The sequence below is a fragment of the Poecilia mexicana genome, unplaced genomic scaffold, assembly GCF_051168715.1.
Source record: "Poecilia mexicana isolate PSO_F unplaced genomic scaffold, ASM5116871v1 scaffold_12, whole genome shotgun sequence".
Lineage (NCBI taxonomy): Eukaryota > Metazoa > Chordata > Actinopteri > Cyprinodontiformes > Poeciliidae > Poecilia > Poecilia mexicana.
In genome coordinates, this window is record NW_028263381.1 from 22,863,149 (window position 1) to 22,888,329 (window position 25,181).

Consider the following 25,181-nt stretch of genomic DNA (forward strand, 5'->3'; position numbering starts at 1 on the left):
GATGGTCAGGGTGATCCATAATGTTCCTGATTTGATCTAAAGTTCCTCTGGACCATCATCTCCAGTAGCCCCACAGTCATCCCCAGAAAAGAACAGAACCAGAACCAGAACCTCCCTTTTTCCCAGGGATCCAGACGGTCTCAAACTGGTTTTTCCGTCTTTGGCTCCGTCTTGGTCTGATCTGACAAATTGTGTCCAGGCTGGTTTGAGACTTTATGGATTTAGTCCAAATGACCACAACATAACTCGTCTTTATCTTCACCTGCAGACGCTCAGCAAACTGGATTTAATTAAAAGCAACATGATGAGAGATATTTAATAGATTAGATTTAATAGAGACTCTTTATGTTCACATGCTGACGTTTGCTGAGAAACACCTGGAACCTGATAGCAGGAAATTATTACATTTGTCTTTTTAAAATACATATCTATGTTAAAAACATTTCAAACATAAAAATACAAAAATACCTGTTTATTTGATGACTGCCAAGATGAACAATATGTGAAGAGAAGGAGACAAGATCTAGTTTTACTAGATCTACAGCAACAAAAGGACGAGTAGCATTTGATTTACTAACTACATCAACCTTTGTCAAAAGTGCCAACATTGTGTAAAATGTGTTCAAATCCTAACTGAGCCATTAAAGACAGAGCAATGCTAGAGCATCGCTGTCTGAGCCACACAGGAACCTTTCAAAATAAAGGCCCAACAGCTTCAACCATCATCACACAGCAAAACTCCCTGAAGCAGTGGCTGGTGAAGAGGAGAAATCAGACTAATGTCATCAAGTCAGAGACATCAATTCAGTCTCATCTCCAATGAGACGTCGTTAATCTAACTGGTTACATTTTGTCATCTTGGGACAACATGGAACATTTTGGGGAGCCTTTAATTGTCCCCAGATTATCCAGCTGTGGCTCATTTTGTCTGCCCCACTCAGGCACTGAGTAAAAAACAAGTGACTGAGTAAAGCTCACTGACAGCATGTTGGATTAAAGATTACAGAGAAATATGACTTTGGAGAATAAATGTCAGCAAATGATCATTTACAGCTGTCAGCTTCACATGGCAACAATATGTCCATGTTGTCCAGCTTCACATGGCAACAATATGTCCATGTTGTCCAGCTTCACATGGCAACAATATGTCCATGTTGTCCAGCTTCACATGGCAACAATATGTCCATGTTGTCCAGCTTCACATGGCAACAATATGTCCATGTTGTCCAGCTTCACATGGCAACAATATGTCCATGTTGTCCAGCTTCACATGGCAACAATATGTCCATGTTGTCCACAGATGGTGTCTTCTCCTCTCAGCTCTGATCAGGTTGATCTTTTCTTTCTCTGCTCTGATCCTGGACAGCAGACCAGTGGAGGTTGTTAAAGCTCAGTCACACACAGTTTCAGTCCAAATGTCCAACAGGAGACAGACAGTCGTCCCCTGAATGGACATGTCTCATCAGTTCTCTGGTGTCAAATAAATCAGGATCAACAGAAACTTCAGAGCCTGAAGGTGATGAAGGTTTTCTTCATCTTCCTCATCTTGTTGATCCACTGGATCTACTGGATCACTTTGATCAGCTGGTGGTGTGAGAGGGACGTCATCTGGTCCATGGAGGACAGGGCTGAGGAGTTGAGGTCAGAGGTCAGATGCACCACAGTGAGGCTCAGACAGAGGAGAGAAGAAGAAGCAAATAGAAATCCATTAGTTTGTTTTGTTGTTTTTATTGTTTATATAAATATTTACATCTTATTTTTCCTTTTCATGATTGTTTTAGTCACTTATTATCCTCCTTTTCAAAATAAAATCATTTGCTGATTCAAACACACTAAAACATATTAAGGCCTGTAATTTATCCACTAAAGATTTATGTTCAGAAGTAGAAGCATTTCCATTTGTTCATCATTTTTCTGTCTTTCTCTTCTTTCTCTCTTTCATCCAACTTTCCAAACTTTCCTTGTTTCTCAGGATCAACTCGACTCTTCGTTTCTCGTTTCTTTGCCTCAGTTTCTTCCTCTGCTTCTAATTATCTTTCTTTTCCTTTTAAACCATCAGCTTCAATGAACAGGAGAAATGACACTTTTCATCCATTCATTCACATCATGCAAACTTTTTTCTCCATATTTCATTATTATATAGTGAATCGATTCACCCTGAGGAGGAGAAAAGACCCAGGAACCACTCAGACCCATTTCTTCTGAATAGGTGGGATTTCCTCTTTAGACTGCAAACGTCTCCACAGAATCCAACCAATCAGCTTTGAGGTCGCTCTGCCTCTTCATCCTCTAACAGGTTTTTATTTCTGATAAAGTCTTTAGGATTCTCTAAAGGTTTGGTTCCCTGAATTTAAAACCAAAACTCTAGTAAATACCTGCCTTATCCTCCAATAAGGACTTTGACTAGGACTCATCCTAGAACCTGTGGTTCCATCAAAACTCTGTAAAGGTTTTTATTCAGCTTTACAAGAAAAACTAAAAAATCCCTATAAGTATCAATTTCTTTGTCAGACACCCTGCAGGAATCTTCAAGAAAATAATCTTTACAAAGATCTGTCTTCTCTTCTTCTCTTACTTTTCTTCGTTTTTATTCTTTATTTATTTTTCTTTCTCTTGTAATCTCTATTAATCTGGTCAATCTCAATCCTCAGTGAAAAAGGTCATTAGGATCCTTTAGTATTTTATAATTTATAATTAGTAAGTTAGTTTATTCCCTGAGTGAGTCTCAGCAGATATCAGTGGATTGAGTTCGTTGATCTCAGCTCTGGAGCCGTGGAGCCGACCAGCAGCCCTCGTCTCTTTAATCCTAATCCAGGTTTGAGGCTGGAGCCGAGTGTCCAGGTCGGCACCAAACTGTTGAGGAAAACATTAATTTCCAAGCTGTTAGATGAAATCAGTCCATCAGGTTTATTTGTATCTTGTGCAGAATGCAGAGAGCCTGTAAGACGATCAGTAATGAATCAGTTCAGGATGAAAAGCTCCAACAGGAAGAGTCAACATGTAGGTTTTATATCCAGGATCCAGAACATGCAGAGACAGTCTGGTTCCCTTCAGCTGCAGGAAAACAACTTCCAACCTTGTGTGTGTTTAACCCAAACAGGATCTTCAGGTCAGAGTTCACAAGCATTAATATAACATGATCAGCTGATGGGAACTTAGGATCATTTTATCACCACACAGACAGACTTAGTTTGTCATTTATTTGATATTTTTTCCTTAGTTTGGCCCTAAAACTCTGTTGTAGCAAATAAAACTGGACATAAGTTTATAATTTTCTACACATTTTAATCTAAAGGTTATAATCTTTACATATGTGGAATACAAGATGTTAGCTTTGTTAGCTAATGTGGTTATAAATATGATATGAATGGTGATTATCTTGACTGAGGCATGTTTGTTCTTCCATACATCAGTTTACTTTATATTAGTTTGCCAATAACATAATTGATCAATTAAACTGATGGTTGTTGCTTCAAAATAATAATTCTGATCAGTTTGATTTGTTATAAAGAGTAAATATTTTAAAAAGTTGTTCAGATGAACAAATCATAGCATCATGAAGCTTCTTTTCTAAATGTGACAGATTTCAACATCTCAACTCTCTTAATCCCAGTTTGTGACATTTTGGTCTCCAAGCTTCAGATTAGTGGAGATTAATCTGCATGGCAGGAAAACTGGGATGATGAATGGATGAATGCAGCTCTGCCACTAAATAAAAACAACTCATCGGCTCTCATCCAGTCTCAACCCACCATCCTGATGTTTGAAAGGCGTTGCCACGGCGACTCCAGTCGAGACGTGGAGGTTTGGTTTCCTGCAGGAGATTAAAGCCGAACACAGACTGGAGGAAACGCTCACAGTTCTTAGTGGAAACAGACTTTACTCAACTAACAGCAGAAGGTTTGATTTTATTATTAACACTTTAATGGACCAAATTCCTGATGTTTCCAACTGATTCTAGTTGTTAAAGTTCAGAACCTGAACATCACTGAATGGGAGGAGTGAAGATTTCCCAGCATTCAGTCTGAAGAAGCTCAGCTCTTCTCAGCTCTGAGACATTTTCTGAATAAATCCCAGTCAGTGAATCTGCAGACCTGATCAGATCCAAACATCCATTTTCCAGGAGTCTCTGGTTTCATCTGTGTCATTGTTCCAGCTGCTGAGGTCAGAATCCAGCTGTAAAACCTGGAGGCTGAATGTTCAGGTTCTCTCCTCCAAACATCCCCCCTCCCTCCCTCCAGCTGTGGAGAACAGCTGGAAAACAGCTGCATGTGTAAATAATGAGTCTGGAACAAGCTGCCACCTTCTGCTGCTGATCTGACTTTAGATTCAGGTTGATGATTGAAATGAAATCAGGGTTTGAACCTGGATCAGCAGAACCTGCTCAGCTGATCCTGGTTTAACCAGAGACTGTCCTCACTCTGCTCACCTCACTGACATGATGATCAATGATTATATAGGAGCTATATTAACAATCTATATTATAACAACGTGTGGTTTCAGCTGCAGTAATGTGGTGATGTTAAGAACTACAGTTTAGTTTGTTTGAGTTTTTTGTTTATTTTCTGTTTGTATTTATATTCTGACCAGTTACTGCATAATGAATAAATCAGCTTTTCTGGTTTCTGGGCTCATTTTCAGATCTACTTTCTGGTTTTGCTGCTTTTAAAGAAGAAACTAAAAACCATGTGAGTTGTGACATCATCAGTCATAATATCCCTCACATTTACTTTCAGTTTAAAGTCAGTCTGTTGTTCAGATTTTCTTCTTCATCTCTTTGGATCGTTTGAACAAACTGTAAGTTTGATTTGTTTCCTATTTAAACTTTGTCTTCAGAAACTTTCCTGTTTGTTTTTTCTCTCTGAAGTTTGGAGAAAAGATTCACTTTTGATTTCAGCTCAAAGTTTCATCTCTTCCTTTTAAACGTTACTTTTCAGGATCATTAGATTAGTGATGAACTGCAAACAACATGAACAGCTGATCTCTGTTTTTATCCTGAATTCAAAGTTTGAGTTCTGTTTCACAAAACAAGAAAAGCAGATTAAGCCAGTATTTTTAAGGTAACCTGCCTTAATAAAGCCTTGATTTTTTTTCACAAAAGGTTGTAATGACGTTTCATCCTGTTCTCCTATCCTGCTCCAAATCACACTAACATTCATAATTAGTTCATCCTGGTGCTTCACACCTATCAGAAACCAGAATGTTTGTCATTGATTCCACCTTCTTATCTGCCTGTTTTGGTCTTTTTTCACCCTGCAGTAAAATACTGCAACTTAATTTTGGCATTCAGTCATGTACTACTTGTTTTTTAACATTATGATGGTAGTAAAACTATTACCAATTTTAAAATGATCCATATTTTGCTGTTGTAAGTTTGTCTAAAGTCAGAAGTGAGGTTGTAACAAACCTCTGCACATGAAAAGTTGTTTTTTTATGTTACCAACATAAAAACAGAGCCTGTGGTTCAGGAGCAGGAGAAGTGACAGAGAAGAGGGTGATGGTGGTGGGCGGGTCCCAGAACAGGAAGCCCAAGTGAGCGACGCAGCTACCTGGTTCATTGCAACAGGCTGCAGTACAGGGACATGATGAGGGATGGGGGGCGGTAAAGGCAGTGAGTTTAGAGTTTGTGTTTGTAGCTGTCCTTTGTGTATTTGCAAGTAAGTCAGTGAACACTGTCCACCAGCTGACAGGTAGAGCTCTGGTTCAGGTCCATAGAGCATCTTGTTCATAACATCCAGGTTAATTTCAGATAGCCAGCCTTCAGGACTGACACAAGGGGAGTCAGATTCAGATGACAAAACCATCGATCAGGCCCGAAACCTGGGAGTAGTGATGGACTCTGACCTGAACCTTCAGAGCCACATAAAGACAGTTACAAAGTCGGCCTTCTGTCACCTGAAGAACATCTCCAGGATTAGAGGACTAATGTCTCAGCGCGATCTAGAGAAACTCATCCATGCGTTTATCTTTAGCCGCATTGATTCCTGCAACAGAGTCTTCACAGGTCTGACTAATAAAATCAAACAGCTGCAGCTGATCCAGAAGCTGCTGCTGTTCTCACTAAAACCAGGAAGATAGAGCACATAACACCAGTTTTAAAGTCCCTACACTGGCTCCCTGTAGCTCAGAGAATAGACTTTAAAATACTGTTGTTAGTTTATAAATCACTGAACGGTTTAGCACCACAATACTATAAAGATCTGTTATTGCTGTACCAACCGTCTAGACCCCTCAGGTTCTGGTTCTGGTTCTGCTCTGCATCCCCAGAACCAGAACCAAACGAGGAGAAGCAGCATTGAGGTTCTATGCACCACAAATCTGGAACAAACTTCCAGAAAACTGTAAAACAGCTGAAACACTGTGTGCCTTTAAATCTCAACTTAAAAATCAATTACAAATTTAATGACTTAATATAATGTTTTGATTGTTGATTCCATGTTGCATGACTTTGTTTTTCTGTATTTCTGATGATGTAAAGCACTTTGAAATGCCTTGCTGCTGAAATGTGCTATGCAAATAAAATTTGACTGATTGATTTTGATTGACAATAATTTAATTAGGATCAGGCCAAGTTCCCCATCTACCTTAAAGTTTTACTGTTACATTTTAATGGCGACTCCAGACAGACAAACTGATGATCAATCTCACCAAGCTGAGATGGCAAATTCTCCAAGGTCTGTTCCTTCCTGCCAGCAAGTTTCAGGAACTGGAACTGAGCTGTGGTTCTCAACAAGAATCACTTCCTCTCTGGTTCTGCTCACACATCTGAGTCTGAGTGTTCATAGCAAAGCATTTCATTGTATGAACCAATCAGCCTCTCAATGGCCAGAATAGCTGCCAACATTTCCCAAATTTTAGGATATGCGAGGTACCTTCCAGGTCCAAAAAGCAGAAATCCTGTTATCAAAAATTAAATTACGTGCATTTTAAATATTGGCAAACCAACAATATGGACAGACTCAGGGTTTTCCTTCTCCCAGGAGTCCATCATGTATCCAGATGCAAATGTCCCTCTGAGGCACGAGGGCTGACCTTTGCCCAATCTTCTCACTGAGACCAGATCCAAACTCTATTTAGATTGAGTTTGTAATTTGGAAGATGTACAATCATAGACTCTAAGAAAGATAGCACAGCACACAGAGCAAAAAGCAGAGCAGATGAGGGAGGGAGAATAAAAACCATCAGCTTCACAGAGAAGAGGAAACCAACCCACTGTCAGGTTCACATGATGATATTCACTTCCATTGTTAATTTATGAGTTTAAAGTTGTTAATTTGAGCAAATGACAGACATGATTATGATGGTTTTTAGTTAAGAATGGTTTGAAAATGTCTGTGTTGAGCTAATTATGCACTCAATCCACCACTACTGTTTATTATTGTAGCAGCCAGTTTAATACTGAATCAGTTAAGCGTTGACCTGTTGCTGCTTAGTTATGACGCGCTGAGCGGCTAATGTTGTACATTTGTAAAGTCAATCCCAGATCTTCTTTAAGTCCAAATTCAAAATCTGTTCCAGTCAGATGAATCGTTTGTTAACAAAATCCATTTATTCCATGATACACAGCAACAAAGTTAACAATGACTCCACCACAGCAGTGAAAACCTGTCAACTGTTGAGCACCTGTCACCTCTTGGTTCATATACTGGAGCTGACAGCCCCACCTAGTGACCAAACCACCAAAAATACACATATTTGGCTCCAATAGCAGTTTGCCCTTCAGTATGAAGTGATTCAATTCTTCACAATTCTCCATTGTAAAAGATTGTATGTTTGGTGAAAGTTATAAAGTACACAATTTATTTATTATAGCATCAGTGAACCTGTGATTGATCTCATGGTCTCTTGAAGAAATGTGTGAATGAGCGTTCATTTGATTTATTTAGACCTGGCTCATTATAGACACGTCCTTAGATTGGTTTGGACTTTGTGAAACGGAAAAATCTAGAATGAACTGATGGTGTTATGTCAAGCCTGGATTTATCTCTTATCCTGGATTTCTGTATCTTACTTTCATGAAAGAGTCCTCAGGTCTAAAGGATTAAACTCATACACAGCAGTTTTCTGCCGCATCCTTTAAAATAAAGTATTATTATTAAAATGTGTTTCATTCAGTGACATCATCAAGTATTTATGGAACACATGTTCAGTTCTTGGTATTCAGTCAGAGTGAATCAGTGAATGTAAATGCTGCTCCATGTCTCCATCTAGTGGACTGATAGTAGAAGTGCAGCAGCTGATGCAGCTTCCTCTGCCTCTCTGCTGTCTGACTGCATTCACCTGACACTGATATGAAGCAGAGAAGAAGAGCCAATCAGAGGAGGAGCAGCTGATCTTTTTCCAGCACTAATGATGTAAAGGATGATCAGAGTTGATGTGCAGATGAATGATGTGTGTTTCCTCTGCAGGTGAAGCTAGAAAGTGTGTGTGAGCTGATGTGAATTCAGCAGCATGGATCAGTGTGAGGACAGAGAGGAAGGAGTCCCTCCCTCTAAAACCACTCTGTGTGGGGAAGATGAGAGCCAGAGCAAAGGTCAGAGGTGAGGTCACCATCTCTAACTGTCCACAGCCCTTTTCACACAGCGTTCACTATATCAGGCCAAAACAGACGTGGTGATGAAGCTGCTGCTGCTCCTCTTTGCTGCTTCATCCAGACTGAACAGATTCAGTTTTAATCATCATGTTTCTGTCAGGATCCATCAGAGACTCAAACCAGAACCAGAACCAGGACCAGAACTCAGTTGTGTGTCCTTTAAGAGCAACAGGTCAATGGATCGTCCCATTAACTTTAAATCTCCTGGATCTCCACCATCAGAGAGGTGAGCTGTTTCTAACTGCTGATCTCTTTATCTGTCATTGTGGCCATGTGCTGCGACAGACTGGCGACCTGTCCAGGGTGTACCCCGCCTCTCGCCCGGAACGTGAGCTGGAGATAGGCACCAGCACCCCTCCCGACCCCATTGAGGGACAAGGGTGAAGGAAAATGGATGGATGGATGGATGTGGCCATGTGACGATACCAAGTTCTGCATCAACTTCATGTTTCCAAATGACACAAAATCATGCACTTTGTTCAATATTAATATTAACACAGATACGCAAATCAATAAATTAATTTCATTTCTAGGTTGATATTTGGATTGTTCTCAAAATCAATGAATCAATAAATCAGATTTTGAGCATCTGACAATAAACAGATTAACGCTGGACGATTAGACCTCCATTAAAAAAATTATGATGCCAGTTTCAACTCTGCGGTTCAAACATCATGGATCATCAACCATTTCTGCATTTAATCTAAATTATACCTCAAGTGGATCTGATTCAGAACCAGATGGTCTCTATTGGACCATCTGGTTCTGAATGAAGCTCCATCAGATCCTCCTTGGATGGTCAGAGTGGAAACGACTCCTGGTTCTTCTCCATGTCAGAGCTCAACACTAAGATCATCAAACTTCTCTCAGTCATTTAAACCAACATGTTTGTCTGAGAATCAGATCTTTCTGCTCTTTAAACAAGGCTGGAATTTATTCAGGAGGATCAATGATCAGGAACATGTTGGAGGATTGGACCGGTTCTGATGGGAATCATTTAGAGCATCAGGTTGATGACCTGTCTGGTTCTGTTGGGTCCCAGAACTCTTTAATTTACAGATACAAAAAAAATATTCTTTAAAGCAAAACTCCAGTGAAAGATTTTAATAAGATTTTTTTCTGTCAGGATCCATCAGAGACTCCAACCTGAACCCAGCACTGTGTCTTCTGACAGTGATGATTCAATGGATGGTCAACCCATTAACTTTAAATCTCCTGGATCTCCACCATCAGAGAGGTGAGCTGTTTCTACCTGCTGTAAACTGAACCAGTAAGTTTCAGAGGTTCCCAGTTATATTTACAGAGTTTTGATCCATTATCTAAACCAGCTGCTCTGTTCTAATGAAAACACCTTCATATCTTCATCTCGGGTGATGATGATGTTCCAGATATCACTTCATGGACCTTTACCTTCTGATTGTCTCTGTATGAACAGATATAATGTGAGTTCACTGGCTTCCAGGATCTACAGGATCCATTTTAAATCCTCTAGAACAGTGGTCCCCAACCCCCGGTCCGTGGACCGGTACCGGTCCACGGACCAATTGGTACCGGGCCGCGCAAGAAATAATTAAATATTTCCGTTTCATGTATTTGAGTCTGGAGGATCTTTTATTTTGAAAATTCTTTAACCGGATTCTCTTGCGCGCCAACATTGAGCCCAAAAGCAGCAAAATGAGTAAAAAACAGATCAGATGTCTTTGGAAAGTTTGTTTGCAAAGGGGAAAAGGCCCAGAGAAGAGACAGGAGGATGGATTTATCCCGGACCAGTAGGTGAGTCCCACATTAAGCCGCTCTGCATAACATGCGGCGACCGGCTGCTAATGAGGCAATGAAGTTTCAAACTGCTTCGCCACGTAGAGACCAAGCAGGTTGTGGATATAAGCAACACTTTGGGTGTCATTGTCTCCCATCACTCCCAGATGGGACCGTCTAGTTCCAGAGAAACTAGCTCAGGGCTCCCGTTAGTCATTATCGTGAGTTAAAATTTTCATGAAAGTAAAATGCTCGTTTTTGTGGCGCATCTGTATCTTATTTTTAAGGGATATGTAAACATTACCATAGCGACCGAGTCAGAGAGGGTTTGGGCAGAGGTCGAGAGGAGACGAATAGAGCTTGTGAGTCTTAAGTCTGGTTTAGACGGCAAGATTTAAGGATTGTCGGCCGATTCTCCAAACCTCTGTGACCACAGAGCTGATAAAAGTACAACAGGTTCGATTGGTTTGTGTCTCCAAGGCAGGAGCAACTCGAACCGATTCCAGAAGAAAAGCCACAAAACCCCAATATAGTGGGAATTTAGAATAAGCAAACACGGATGACGATGTAGAAGCAATGGTGACAGTTTGCAGACTCATTTTAAGAGATAAAAGAAACAAAAAGAAAAGGCGGTGGATAAAAGACAGCGGGAGCAGCCGTTCTGTTTGCTGCACTATGATTTGGATTGGATGCAACTTTGTTTTTTCATAGTTAACATTTTTAACTGAATAAACATAAATACATATAATAACGACCTTTACATATAATAAAAAACATTTCCACATATCATCTCCGATATCCACCGGATTCACAGCTGCACGATATGTCAGCTGTTTGGGATTCCCCTCTGTTCTGACATCACCGCGCTTTCTGATTGGCTACTTGTCACATTCAACAGGTTGTATATTCAGGTTGGGTATATTCAGGATTTAGCGGAAACACCAACATGCAGAAGCCTTATCCTTGTTCCTGGTTCCTTCACAGAGTGGACCAGCAGAGCTCAGAGGTTCCCAGTGGTCCGTCTGCCCAGCAGCATCAAACACAGCTGGACTCCATATTTATGGTCTGTACATGAACAACAACTACTTTTCCATGGTTCTGCTCACAGTCGTCTCCATGCTGCACTTTGTAGACCAGAGGACTGTCAGTCTGTCCAACATCCATCTGGTGTTTGGCTCCATGATTTCAGTCTGATGTTTCCTTCATCTATTATTCTGTTCCAGCTGCTGGAGGAAAACATTGTCACCTTTGTGAAGAATGAGCTGAAGAAGATCCAGAAGGTTCTGAGTCCAGATTACCCAGAATGCTCAGAGAGTCAGAGAGAGGATGATGAGGTGTTGGGAGGTGATGATGAAGAGCAGAGGAGGAGCAGCAGAGAGGCAGTGATGAAGATCACACTGAACTTCTTGAGGAGGATGAAGCAGGAGGAGCTGGCTGACCGTCTGCAGAGCAGTAAGAGGATTTCTACAAAGATTTGACCTGATGGATAAATGACACATTTACTGATGTCTGAAGAAATGGAATCACATTTATTTAAATCATCTTCAGAAGGTATTTTTGTTTTATCTCTCGTTTTACTTTTTGTATTATTTTAGAACATCCTGCTGCAGTTTGTCAACATCAACTTAAATCTGGTCTGAAGAAGAAGTTCCAGTCTGTGTTTGAGGGGATTGCTAAAGCAGGAAGTCCAACCCTTCTGAACCAGATCTACACAGAGCTCTACATCACAGAGGGAGGGACTGGAGAGGTCAATGATGAACATGAGGTCAGACAGATTGAAACAGCATCCAGGAAACCACACAGACCAGAAACAACAATCAGACAAGAAGACATCTTTAAAGTCCCACCTGGAAGAGATCAACCAATCAGAACAGTGATGACAAAGGGAGTGGCTGGCATTGGGAAAACAGTCTTAACACAGAAGTTCACTCTGGACTGGGCTGAAGACAAAGCCCACCAGAACATCCACTTCATATTTCCATTCACCTTCAGAGAGCTGAATGTGCTGAGAGAGAAAAAGTTCAGCTTGGTGGAACTTGTTCATCACTTCTTTACTGAAACCAAAGGAATCTGCAGCTTTGAACACTTCCAGGTTCTGTTCATCTTTGATGGCTTGGATGAGAGTCGACTTCCTCTGGACTTCCACAACAAGGAGATCCTGACTGATGCTACAGAGTCCAGCTCAGTGGATGTTCTGCTGACAAACCTCATCAGGGGGAAACTGCTTCCCTCTGCTCTCCTCTGGATAACCACACGACCTGCAGCAGCCAATCAGATCCCTCCTCAGTGTGTTGGCATTGGGACAGAGGTCAGAGGGTTCAATGACCCCCAGAAGGAGGAGTACTTCAGGAAGAGATTCAGAGATGAGCAGCAGGCCAGCAGGATCATCTCCCACATGAAGACGTCACGAAGCCTCCACATCATGTGCCACATCCCAGTCTTCTGCTGGATCACTGCTACAGTTCTGGAGGATGTGTTGGAGACCAGAGAGGGAGGAGAGCTGCCCAGAACCCTGACTGAGATGTACATCCACTTCCTGGTGGTTCAGACCAAAGTGAAGAAGGTCAAGTATGATGGAGGAGCTGAAACAGATCCACACTGGAGTCCAGAGAGCAGGAAGATGATCGAGTCTCTGGGAAAACTGGCTTTTGATCAGCTGCAGAAAGGAAACCTGATCTTCTATGGATCAGACCTGACAGAGTGTGGCATCGATATCAGAGCAGCCTCAGTGTACTCAGGAGTGTTCACACAGATCTTTAGAGAGGAGAGAGGGCTGTACCAGGACAAGGTGTTCTGCTTCGTCCATCTGAGTGTTCAGGAGTTTCTGGCTGCTCTTCATGTTCATCTGACCTTCATCAACTCTGGAGTCAACCTGATGGAAGAAACACAAACATCTAAAAAATCTTCATTATCTAATAAACCTAAACTAAAGTCTCTCTATCAGAGAGCTGTTGACCAGGCCTTACAGAGTCCAAATGGACACCTGGACTTGTTCCTCCGTTTCCTCCTGGGACTTTCACTGCAGACCAATCAGAGACTCCTACAAGGTCTGCTGACACAGACAGGAAGTAGCTCACAGACCAATCAGGAAACAGTTCAGTACATCAAGGAGAAGATCAGTGAGAATGTGTCTGCAGAGAAAAGCATCAATCTGTTCCACTGTCTGAATGAACTGAATGATCGTTCTCTAGTGGAGGAGATCCAACAGTCTCTGAGTTCAGGAAGTCTCTCCACAGATAAACTGTCTCCTGCTCAGTGGTCAGCTCTGGGTTTCATCTTAGTGTCATCAGGAAAAGATCTGGATGTGTTTGACCTGAAGAAATACTCTGCTTCAGAGGAGGCTCTTCTGAGGCTGCTGCCAGTGGTTAAAGCCTCCAACAAAGCTCTGTAAGGACACACATTGTTACTGCAGGTATTGTTGATAGGTAGAAATCTGCTAATTATGAGGTAAATATTCATGTTTCAGTTTATATTTTGGTGCTTTGTCTGTTCAAAGTGTCCCACTGGGGGGGATGCACAAAAAAGAAACAGACTTCCTTCAGCAGCTGAACATAATGTTACATATTCAAGCAGCAAAACTCCTCCACTTTATGTTAACATTGAATTGGATTAATATAGTTGAGTAATTTTATAATTTTCTTTCCAACCTCCTTGTTACCTGTAGTTCTGTCATTTAAGGCTGGAGGCCCAACTCTGAACCTGTACAAAATACTGTTCAGGGTTTTCCTCAGAAAACTTGCTAAGCCCAGTCGGGGCGTTGAGTCGGTCCACCATGTTTTTGTATTAAAAGATGTTAAGTTGACAGGAAATATAAAAGTATTATAATTATAATTATATGTTACGGTAAAAGATTTCCAGTGAAATGCTATTTAAACCCACAACTAGTCTAAAAACAACAAATTTGCACTTCCGCTTAATCCAATTTAAGTCAGTGGCTCCATCAGGCCCCCAGGACTGCATGGGTCCCATAAACGCTAACGTTTATGGGGCCCCTGCATAAACATTAGCGTTACATAAATGTAACATTTGTTTATTGAGATTATCAATGCTGTTAAATTTTATTAAATTGTTTAGGCATACATAAATTAAATTATTTTAAATTCTTTAACATTTAAATACAAGATTTTAAGGAGCTGGCAAGTTTACTTTGGGTGCGTTCACACTGCAGCCTGAAGTGACTCAATTCCAATTTTTTTGACGTAATGCGACCTGTATCCGATCTTTTCATGGCAGTGTGAACAGCACAGGTCGGATTCTTTTTCGAATGTGACCCATATCCGATACGTATCCGATTCAAATGCAACCTAACATCCAGGTCGCATTAATCCGAACTGAACGTCACTGTTTCTCAACAAATCTCACTATTCTGCGTCCTGATACGAGCAAGTGGGAAGAAAAACAACAACCATGACGGATTATATGAGGATTAAGTTGTTAATATGCTGCTCCGGCCGGACAATAACTTCAAATATATCAGCTAAGCTCCACCGTTAGCCTCCATGTTTACTTCCGCAAACACTGAGCACTTCTTCTTTTTATGGCGGTTGGCAGAACACTTAGAACGCTGACGCTATTGCGCCCTCTACTGCGCATGCGGGACACTTTCAGGTCGTTTGCCCGTTTACACTGCAGAACACATACAGGTCGCATTTACTGGGAGTGTGAACGGCCCTGGCAAAAAAATCGGAATTGCCAAAAAATTGGAATTGAGTCACTTCAGGCTGCAGTGTGAACGCACCCTTTGTAAAACTTCAAAGAACAATATTCATAGTTAGATTGTTTTGTTACCACAGCAACAATCTAATGCTGTGAGTTTAATCTTTGAATTTACAAATACAAATTAGTATGTGATTATAAGTTATTGGCTTTAGGCTGGCCAATTAAACTACTCCCTTCTCCCATATTTCACTAAATCTAACACAGAAACTGTTAGAGGTGCTGATATTTTTAGCAACAAAAGGGGCTCCTAAGTCAAATTCTGGTCCAGGCTTCATACAGCCTTGGACCGACCCTGCAAGATGAGGTGATCTGCTGCACCACGCAGAGATGCGCAACAAACGGGAGATTTAATTAAATGCTGCTAATGTGGCTTTAGTAGCTCTTTCATTTTGTGTCTGTTGAGTTTTTAATAAGCGTCAGAAACTATTCTGGTTGGTCGAGTTTATGGGTCGAGTTTCTCAGATCTCCATGCGGCAGCGCGCATCAACTCTAAGTAGACAACGCATTTAATATGGTTTGATGCATTGTGTAACCGGAAAAATAATACTAAAAATAATAATAAAATAATTTAAAATCAGCATGATGCGTGACTCCGAGGAGAGCGCGAAGCTTTTCACCAGGTTGAACCTGCATGATCAGATTAGCGCTGCTCATTATCCACAAACGCTCCAGCCAACCGGGACCACAGACATAAACTTTACAGGGAAGACAGACACAGAGACACACGCCAGTGTTGTGGTACTCGAGATCGGTCTTGGTCTCGAGTCCGGTCTTAAGACCATGTTCTGATGGTCTCGGTCTCGACCGCATTTAGTCTCGGTCTTGTCTCGGTCTCGGGCTCTGAGGACTCGGCATTTTATTTCAAGACCAGTCGAGACCGCAACTGTGAAAATATCACTAAACGTACAACATACTGTCCAGTTTATTTGTTAACATTTTTGTTTTCAGTGCATGCAAAACGCACCGATTAAAATCCAAGCAACTACGTGTTTCTGTTACTCCCCCTCCCCCTCCCCTCCCCACCTTTCACTGGCGCGCGGCTCTCCAGGACATGCGCAGTGGTTTCCTCTCAGCGGCAGAAAATGTTTGTCTAATCGTCAGTAATATAATAACGCTGCATAAATAGTAAGAAATCCGATGGCCACAGCTAACTCAGCAGCACTCCGCTTTCACAGACGGTGGAGACAACGTCTAATTTTTTCGTCACTTAGAAAAGTAGCTCAAAGAAGGTAAGCTCCGTTAACGTGATGTTAGCAAAGCTAGCTGTACAGAGACACATAATAATTTGTGATGAAAAATGTTATCACTCACTGCGCTGAATTATTGTGCGGAGGTGTTGACTGACTTGTCGCATATATAGGACAACGCTATGTCCAAAAGTCTGCAATATAGTGATAGGACTTATTAGATAGGACTGGAGTGTCACTCACTGAGAGCCGTTGTTCTATCAGATTACCATACGCTGTCAGAATAGCATACATGCAGTACCATGCCTGCGCATGCGCATTAAGGAGTCCGACCGTCAGAGGAGTTGTCTGTTCACCATATGCAGCAAGTTATGACAAAAATAAGTCATTAAATTGTTTTCAATGATAACTGTATAGATATACATGTGTTGTCATGGTTTCAAAGTGTATTTAAAGCAGGGTCTGGCCGCAGCTGGAGTCAGCTACAATGCACGCCCATGTAAAACTCACTTAACCTCTAAGTCAGGATGCCATACAACTGTTAATAACAAAGTGTATAACGATCTACGTCATGATTCTATGTTGCTAGCATAGATGCAGTGAGTACCATGCCAGTGCATGCGCCTTAAGAAGTCCGACCGTCAGTGGAGTTGTCAGTTCAGCATATGCAACAAGTTATGACGAAAATAAGTCATTAAATTGTTTATAATATGACATAATATGATAACTAGATAGATATACATGCATTGTCATGGCTTCAAAGTGTTACAACTGGTTAGCATACAACTGTTGTTAACCAAGTGTATGATGATCTGCGTCATGATTCTATGTTGCTGATTAAATAAAATCATATGGTAATGACAGCGTATGCATGTCTGAGCTAAGCGTACAACTATCTGACAATGTATGACAGAACACCGTGAGTCGTGCTAAGCGTATGACGATCTTACCCGACAGAACACCCGTTCTTTGTTCTTGTAATGCTCTGTGTACACGGCATCATTATTTAATTTAATTATGTACATTGATATTTAAATTAACAAATAACTAAAACACAAGAACGAAAGAGCATGCAGAGCATGCACATTGCTCTTTGATTGTTTTTGTTCAAAGTGGCAGCTGTAATATCTGCCATGGTGTCAGACTACCTGGCTTCATGTACTGGGATAGAGAGTGAGAACAGTCACGATGAGCGCCTTCTGTTTGGTTACTTCTTGCTTGTTGCTCCCTGGTCAGTGTTCGTAGTTGAGCGTTATTTACCGTCAGGGCATTGCCTCAATTGCTCTGTTTAATGGTGCAGATAGTGGTGGTTTCTTACATGAGCAATATGGGCAAATGCCCAGGGTGTTATGTTTTTAGGGATGGCACGAGACCATCACACATTGTAACACAGAAATGGAATATTTAATATTGGTAAAATGTATTAAGTATTTAATATCTAGGTGTTTTTATGGGAACATGGATCTTTCAGATTATTCTGAGAAGCAATTTCGATCATATTTTACATTTTATTGTGTCATGTAGCGCGGGCCGCTGGTCTTGGTCTTGACTCGGTCTCGACTTTCCTCGGTCTTGGTCTTGACTTGGTCTCGGACCCTAAAAGTCTTGGTCTTGTATTGGTCTCGATACACTCTAGTCTTGGTCTTGTCTTGGTCTCGGGTTAGGTGGTCTTGAACACAACACTGCCACACACTGTTCGTCCACAAAGATAAATTATTCTCACCACTCCACAACGCGCCTCTGAATTCGCTATAAGTTATTCCTGCGGTTCACATTGAGCTGCACAACCAGAGCTAACAAGGCAGGTTTTAAACTCCTACCTAGAGTTCTCCAAAGGATCATAATGCCTCACAGTAAGTTTATGTAAATATCAATACAGTTCAGTCTGTGTCCAGTTTGAGTGACAGGAGGCACGCGCGATCCCGCTGAGCTAAAGCAGTGGCAGCGCGCGAGATAAAGTGCAGAGGGGCCAGCTGTGATTGGTCCGTGTGCTTTCGGGTTTAAATGCATAAACTATAAACCTATCTATTATAAGCCTATCCTTAGGAATAAATCTGCTCTGCTAGTGAAATGCTAAGAACAAAAGAGACTCTTGCAGCATGGCTACCCTGACCGCACGTCACTGACCTTCACACATACCTTTGTTTATGGATGAACCTTTAAAACTCATTAAGCTCCAGTAAAGCTCAATTCTTGACTCGGACGTCCTCTTCTTTCACTCACTAACTCACCTAACCATATATCAGCTGTTCTAACCCAACACCCTGGACTGATTGTTTATCCATATCCAAACGAGCCTAAGTCTTCATTACAGAACCAGTTCACAACAAATACAAAGGTTGTGTAAAATCAGATGGTTCCTTCTCTGTCCAATGAAAACACTGTTGATTTGAAAGAACATAAATCCTGATGAATAGTTTAATACCAGATTTTCCTCCCTGTCTCCTCAGACTGAGTGGCTGTAACCTCTCAGAGAGAAGCTGTGAAGCTCTGTCCTCAGTTCTCAGCTCCCAGTCCTCCAGTCTCAGAGAACTGGACCTGAGTAACAACAACCTGCAGGATTCAGGAGTGAAGCTTCTCTCTGCTGGACTGAAGAGTCCAAACTGCAACCTGGAGACTCTCAGGTAACTCTGGGCTCTTGGCAAATTGCTGCATCTTTGGTGCAAAAAGAATTATTACAGATGCCAGCTGTTGCTTGGCTTTCTTATTTATTCCACATGTTACAAATCCATCCATCCATCCACCAGTCAGCATCCATTTCAGACCTTGGGCTCTACCTCAATGTTCTCATCTTCTCATCAAGTGATGAATTGTGTGTCTGCAGCTTATCAGGCTGTTTGGTCTCAGAGGAAGGCTGTGCTTCTCTGGCCTCAGCTCTGACCTTTAACCCCTCCCATCTGAAAGAGTTGGACCTGAGCTACAATCATCCAGGAGACTCAGGAGTGAAGCTGCTGTCGGCTGGACTGAAGGATCCAGACTGGAGACTGGAAGCTCTCAGGTATGGAGGAACCTGCTGCAGGAGCAGAGAAGGTCTGATAGAGGAGGAAGAGGAGAAACGTCTTTAGTCTGATGGGAAACATTTAGTTTGAAGAGAAATATTTAGTTTGATCATTAAACTAAAGATCCGGATCCACAGATCTGACGTCACATTCAGGAAAAATAATGGGGTCGTAATAAGAGAAAGAAAAACATTTTATTTGTAAAGTAGAGGGATGATATCAGCCCATCAGATGGTTTAGAAGAGGGAGAGGAAGCATCATGGACTGCAGAGGTCCTTCACCTGATCCTGGTTGTTGGGACAAGAACTATGTTACTGAACACTGAAAGAAATAAACTCTTTGGATTAACATAAAAAAATCATGGAAAGATTTTCCACCTGATTACTTTGCTTTATTTCAGCACTATGTAAATCTGTTGGTCCAATTTAAAGGAAATCTGTTGGCTCAACTTAACTTTTGTGGTTGATTCAACTTATTTACTTTAGTTGGACTCTTATCGTTGTTTCACTTACCCGGTGAGGCGGGAGGGCGAGCCTGTAGTGGGCTCTCGGTTCTGACCCGCTCCGGGGACAGTGGCAGGTGGGGAGTTTGACTGGGGCGATACACCTGTAACGCAGTTGTCCTAAGGCGAGCTCAGGGAGGACAGAAACCTCCCGTGGAGCAGAAGGGCCAAAGCTCGCTTGATCTTGATTTTCAGTATGAATACAGACCGTGAAAGCGGGGCCTCACGATCCTTCTGACTTTTTGGGTTTTAAGCAGGAGGAGTCAGAAAAGTTACCACAGGGATAACTGGCTTGTGGCGGCCAGGCTTTCATAGCGACGTCGCTTTTTGATCCTTCGATGTCGGCTCTTCCTATCATTGTGAAGCAGAATTCACCAAGCGTTGGATTGTTCACCCACTAATAGGGAACGTGAGCTGGGTTTAGACCGTCGTGAGACAGGTTAGTGTTACCCTACTGATAATGTGTTGATGCAATAGTAATCCTGCTCAGTACGAGAGGAACCGCAGGTCCAGACATTTGGTGTATGTGCTTGGCTGAGGAGCCAATGGGGCGAAGCTACCATCTGTGGGATTATGACTGAATGCCCATAAGTTAGAATCCCGCCTAGACGTAACAATACCGTAGCGCCGCATCAGTCGGACTCCGATACCCAACTCCGGTCGGTGAGAGCACCTTCCGTGACTGGGCCGGGGCATGGCCAGACGATGGTCACCCCTCTCCTATCGTGCACAGCATGTTGGTGGAGAACGTGGTCCTAAATGACCTGCAGACGATCTGATGTAATTTAATAGAGCCAGCCCAACTAATTTGCAATGTTTTGGACAAAATAATTGTCTTTACTTGATTAAGATGAATGCAAATTTAGTTGAAACCAACTAATTTTACAGTGATAACTTCACACAACTTAAGTTGATCCAACTCATGAAAACGAAGTTAGCTGAACAAACATGCTTCATGCTGAAAGAAAGCTACGTAATCATGTGGAAAATCTTTCCATGATTTAATTATGTTAATTCAAAGACATTTTCTTAAGTGCTATTAAAGTGTTTTAAGATGACACTGAAAGAAAGAACACTCAACAATTAAAAAAAGGACATGAACTGTATTTTCAAATCATTATCCATTTTCTTTTTACACAGCACAAAAAACAGCTGAGTTGAAAGTTTAAATAAACAACAAAAGGTCAGTTTTGTTTTTCCAGAAAAAAAAACTGGTTTGTGTTGATCCACTGTTTAGCATAGATCAAATTCTTAACAACATAAAAAGTGTCAGTAAATTCGCTCAACTTTGCAAACTGTAACAATTAAAATTTAGTTTTCGACTGCAGTCTTTGGAAAAACATGTAAAGATGCATTGGCCAAGTTGTTCGTCACTTCCAGCCCCTCCAGGACAATCCCAACATCCTCATTGGCATCGCCAGGCTCTGCACTCTCCGGCCGAATAACGATTCCACAGACAGTCTCGGCCATTTGTGGACCTTGATCAACGTCCTATGGGAACAAGGGTGGAGTGTTGGGGGGGAGGTTTCACATCTCATTAAATAAAAAATAACTTTACACTTGTTTGGCTGACTCACCAACAACTAAGGTCCATCAAGGACCTGTCAGTGTGAATTGTGAGTCCACAGGTAAGAGTTTCCATTAAAAAAAGGTACCATACTAAAAGCCTTACATTTTCACAACAATCATCTTATAATCCACCTTGTGGTGTGGAAACCCCCCCTAGTTTGGGAACCTCTGCATTATGCCATGACTAAAATTAAGTTCAACATTTTATTTAAACTTCTAACTGAAGCTGTCGCCTAAGAAATATGTATGTCTGAAACAAGGGCGCAGTATAGGGGGATATACTGTGAAAAATCTATTTCTTCTGCCTTCTCCCAGTGCTAGAAACAACCAGTCAGTGGCAGGAGAGTTTTAGTGCTGTCAATCCCAATCTCATGTTGCTGCTCATCCTTCTTCCCCCTTGCTCTGTACTATTCTGTAGCTAGAATAGGGCTGATAGCAGCTCATATCTACTAGACAGATAGAGACACCACTCCTTACAGTTCCACATTACCAGGCAAATAAAGACAAATAAAACAGACTTGCCAAATACAAGTTTAGCGGAACCCTAGCTTTATAAGAGCTCTAACACTTGATTCAGTCATTTTAGATCTGGCACAGCTTCCTATTAGCCACTGAAATCTAAAGCTTGATGGCCAATGACCCCCTTCACCAGAGCTTATGTAGGTGATAACAGACAGGTGATGTTCTGAAAGAGATCAGATACATTTTCAAACATTAAAATTGTCACGATCTGTTTCTTTGTGTTTATTTTTGAGTTTTCTGTGTAGTCCTGTCCCCTGTGAATCTCTCAGTGTCTTCCCCGTTGATTGTTTCCCAGGTGTGTCTCATTCCCTTTATTACCCAGTGTGTATTTAAACCCACCTGTTGTCTGTGTTCCTTGTCGGGTCCTTGTCTTGTGTTGCTGTCAGAGTTTGTCGGTGTCAGTGGTCACAGTCGAACTGGAAAGTCCTGTGACGGCTGGGGCTCTCGTCTCAGTCTTTTGTACAGTTGCTACTTGGTGCTGAGCTATGTCCTTGCGCTCTGCCATGCTGCCTGTGATCTGGACTGTTTGAGCTGCACATTTTTCATCATTAAATCATCTTCATCACTACCTGGGTCTACCTGCGTTCTCTCCTCACCACCGACCACACCAGTTTATGACAAAAATATGTAATTCACCCTGAGCAGAGTTTTATCTGAACATTCAAACTTTTAGTCTCTTGAATGCATCATGAGTCCATCAAATTTTATTTGTATAGCACATTTCAGCAGCAAGGCATTTCAAAGTGCTTTACATAATTAAAAACAGAAACACAGAGTCATTGAATAACCAGTGAAACAGATAAAAAGTAAAGGTAAAACCATTAAAAACACTGAAGACATTAAAACCCTCACTAACCCTAATAAACAACTGTAAACAGGTGGGTTTTAAGCTGAGATTTAAAGGTTCTCAGAGTTTCAGCTGTTCTGAAACTGAATATAACCACTGGGCACATGGTGCAAGCATGTATGTGCAAAACAGTGGTGAATTGAACATGGTAGAAAGCAACAGTATCAGGCCAAAATGAGCATATAAAAATCAAAACAAAAACCCCAACATGTTAAAATTAAACCAATAATAATTAATAAAATAAATAAATAATAACCAAATAACATTCTCTGGGTTCTTCACAGAATAAATCCAGGAAGGATTATAGTCTGTATTTTCCGAATTATAAGTCACAACCCCAAAGTTTTTTTTTTTTTTTAAACCAGTAAACATATAAGCCTCATGTATCTCAGGATGAACCATCAGATAAGGCTTCTGCATGTTTGTGTTTCCACTAAATCCTGAATGTACCCTATTGTCTTGTCTTGTCTTGGCCCTTTTATCGCAGCCTGTGGGGTTTTCCCTGACTGGGAACGAGAACAACCTGTTGAATGTGACTGGTAACCAATCAGAAAGCGCAGTGACCTAAGAACAGAGGGGAATCCCAAACAGCTGACATATCGCACAACTGAGTCCGGTGGATATGTGGAAATGTTTATTATTATATGTAAAGATTATTATGTTTATTCAGTTAAAATATTAACTATGAAAAAACATATTCACCTCCAAATCATAGAGCAGCAGATAGAGCGGCTGCTCCCGTCGTCTTTCATCCACCGCCTTTTCTTTTTGTTACGTCTTTTATCTCTCAAAATGAGTCCACAAACTGTCACTATTGTTTCTACGTCGTCATCAATGTTTGGTTATTCTAACTTCCTGCTATGTTGGGGTGTTTTACTGGATTCGGGATGTTTGTGACTGGAATCAGTGGTAACACTTTATTTCAGGGGTCCCCAAACTACGGCCCGCGGGCCGGATCCGGCCCGCCACGTCATTTGGTCCGGCCCCCTGAACAATGCCGGATCCGGCCCGCCTCCTCATACCAGAGAGCATTCAGTGTTTTTTTTTTTTCAAATATTGTATTTTCTGGTTTATATGTGGATTTTTCTTTAACCACCAGGGGGCTTTTGAGCAAATGTGAAACTAACTTTCCCTCAATGGAATATATACTAGTCAGTCCCAGTCACCGTTTCACTCACGGTTTTTCCATTTGCATTCTGGGTAAAAATCTATCTAAAACCGCGACCCAACACCGCCCCCCGCACCCCCCCCCTCGACAAGAATTTTCTAAGGTTTCTTTCTCCAAAAACTAAGATCGGCCCCCAACCAGAAAAAGGAACAGCTATGTGGCCCTCGCAGGAAAAAGTTTGGGGACCCCTGCTTTATTTGAAGGGGGTTGAATAAGACTGTCATGACACTGTCATAAATATGACATAACACCTGTCATGAACATCAATAAGTCTTCATGAATACTTATGACTGTTGTCATAAAGTGTCATTCGGTAAATCATGACACTTTTAATACAAAGTTGACATTATTCAAATTGTCTTTGTTATGACAACTTGTCATTAACCAAGAAATCATGATCTAACATAATTTTCTCATAATAGTAGGCATAATGATTTAATTATGACACTAGCAAAAGCTTTAACAAACCAATTATGAATATTTCCACTCCCTGAAATAAAGCAAAACAAGTAGGACAAGCAATAAAGATTTCGTAAAGCTTTATTACACTTTGTTGAGAACGAGAATCTCAATCGATGAATCATAATTTGTATTGACACACGGAGCATAAAATCAGCCAAGAAAAGCATTCAGACTTTACTTATTTTATTAACTTTCAGCGCTGAAAGGAGACGCTTTACCATTACATCCGAGAAGAGTTTCTAAAAAAGTCTGTGCAGCGTCTGAGGAGAAGGAGGAGGGTAGCTGATTATATGAACTGAAGACACTCCCTGAAATCTCACCATGTCTCTGTGGCCTGATAAGTTTCTGTTTCTCGTGAGAAATATGCTTTAGTGTCTAACAGAATCAAAAAATGTAACTCTTTACTATGGGCCCTTTGTCTAACAGCGTGTGACTCTTTCTCGGCCTGGTAAAGCATCTCAACAACTTACAAATGATTTAATAACAGACTCATTAACAATTTATTTTTTTACATCAACTAAAGTGGAACAAGTAGCACCAGTTATGAATATGTCATTAAGTGTCATTAATATTAACTGTTACCTCAAGTAAAGTGAAACAAGTAACAACAGTTATGACAAAGTCATTAAGTGGCATTACAGTGTCATTAATATTAACTGCTACCTCAAGTGAAACAAGTAGCAACAATTATGAAGATGTCATTAAGTGGCAGTACAGTGTCATTAAGATTAACTTTTACCTCAAGTAAATTGAAACTACTACCATCAATTATAAAGATGTAATTTAGTATCACAGTGTCAAATGTTATGCTAACAGAATCGATTATATTAAGTCTTAACTCAAATGAAGTGAAACATA

General features: G+C 41.1%; 1 protein-coding gene, 1 long non-coding RNA gene and 1 pseudogene across 2 annotated transcripts in view; all 3 read left to right on the forward strand.

The window, feature by feature from the left end:
- Positions 1–25,181, forward strand: part of LOC148156122 (NLR family CARD domain-containing protein 3-like) — a 185,855-nt gene that overhangs the window by 120,756 nt on the left and 39,918 nt on the right. The gene's annotated exons all lie outside the window — the stretch shown is intronic.
- On the forward strand, positions 11,306–11,672 carry LOC148156129 (uncharacterized). The gene is made up of 2 exons (XR_015764758.1): positions 11,306–11,411; positions 11,572–11,672. It is a non-coding gene; the product is annotated as an uncharacterized LOC148156129 (long non-coding RNA).
- On the forward strand, positions 19,675–20,574 carry LOC148156130 (28S ribosomal RNA; annotated as a pseudogene; the record flags this gene model as incomplete).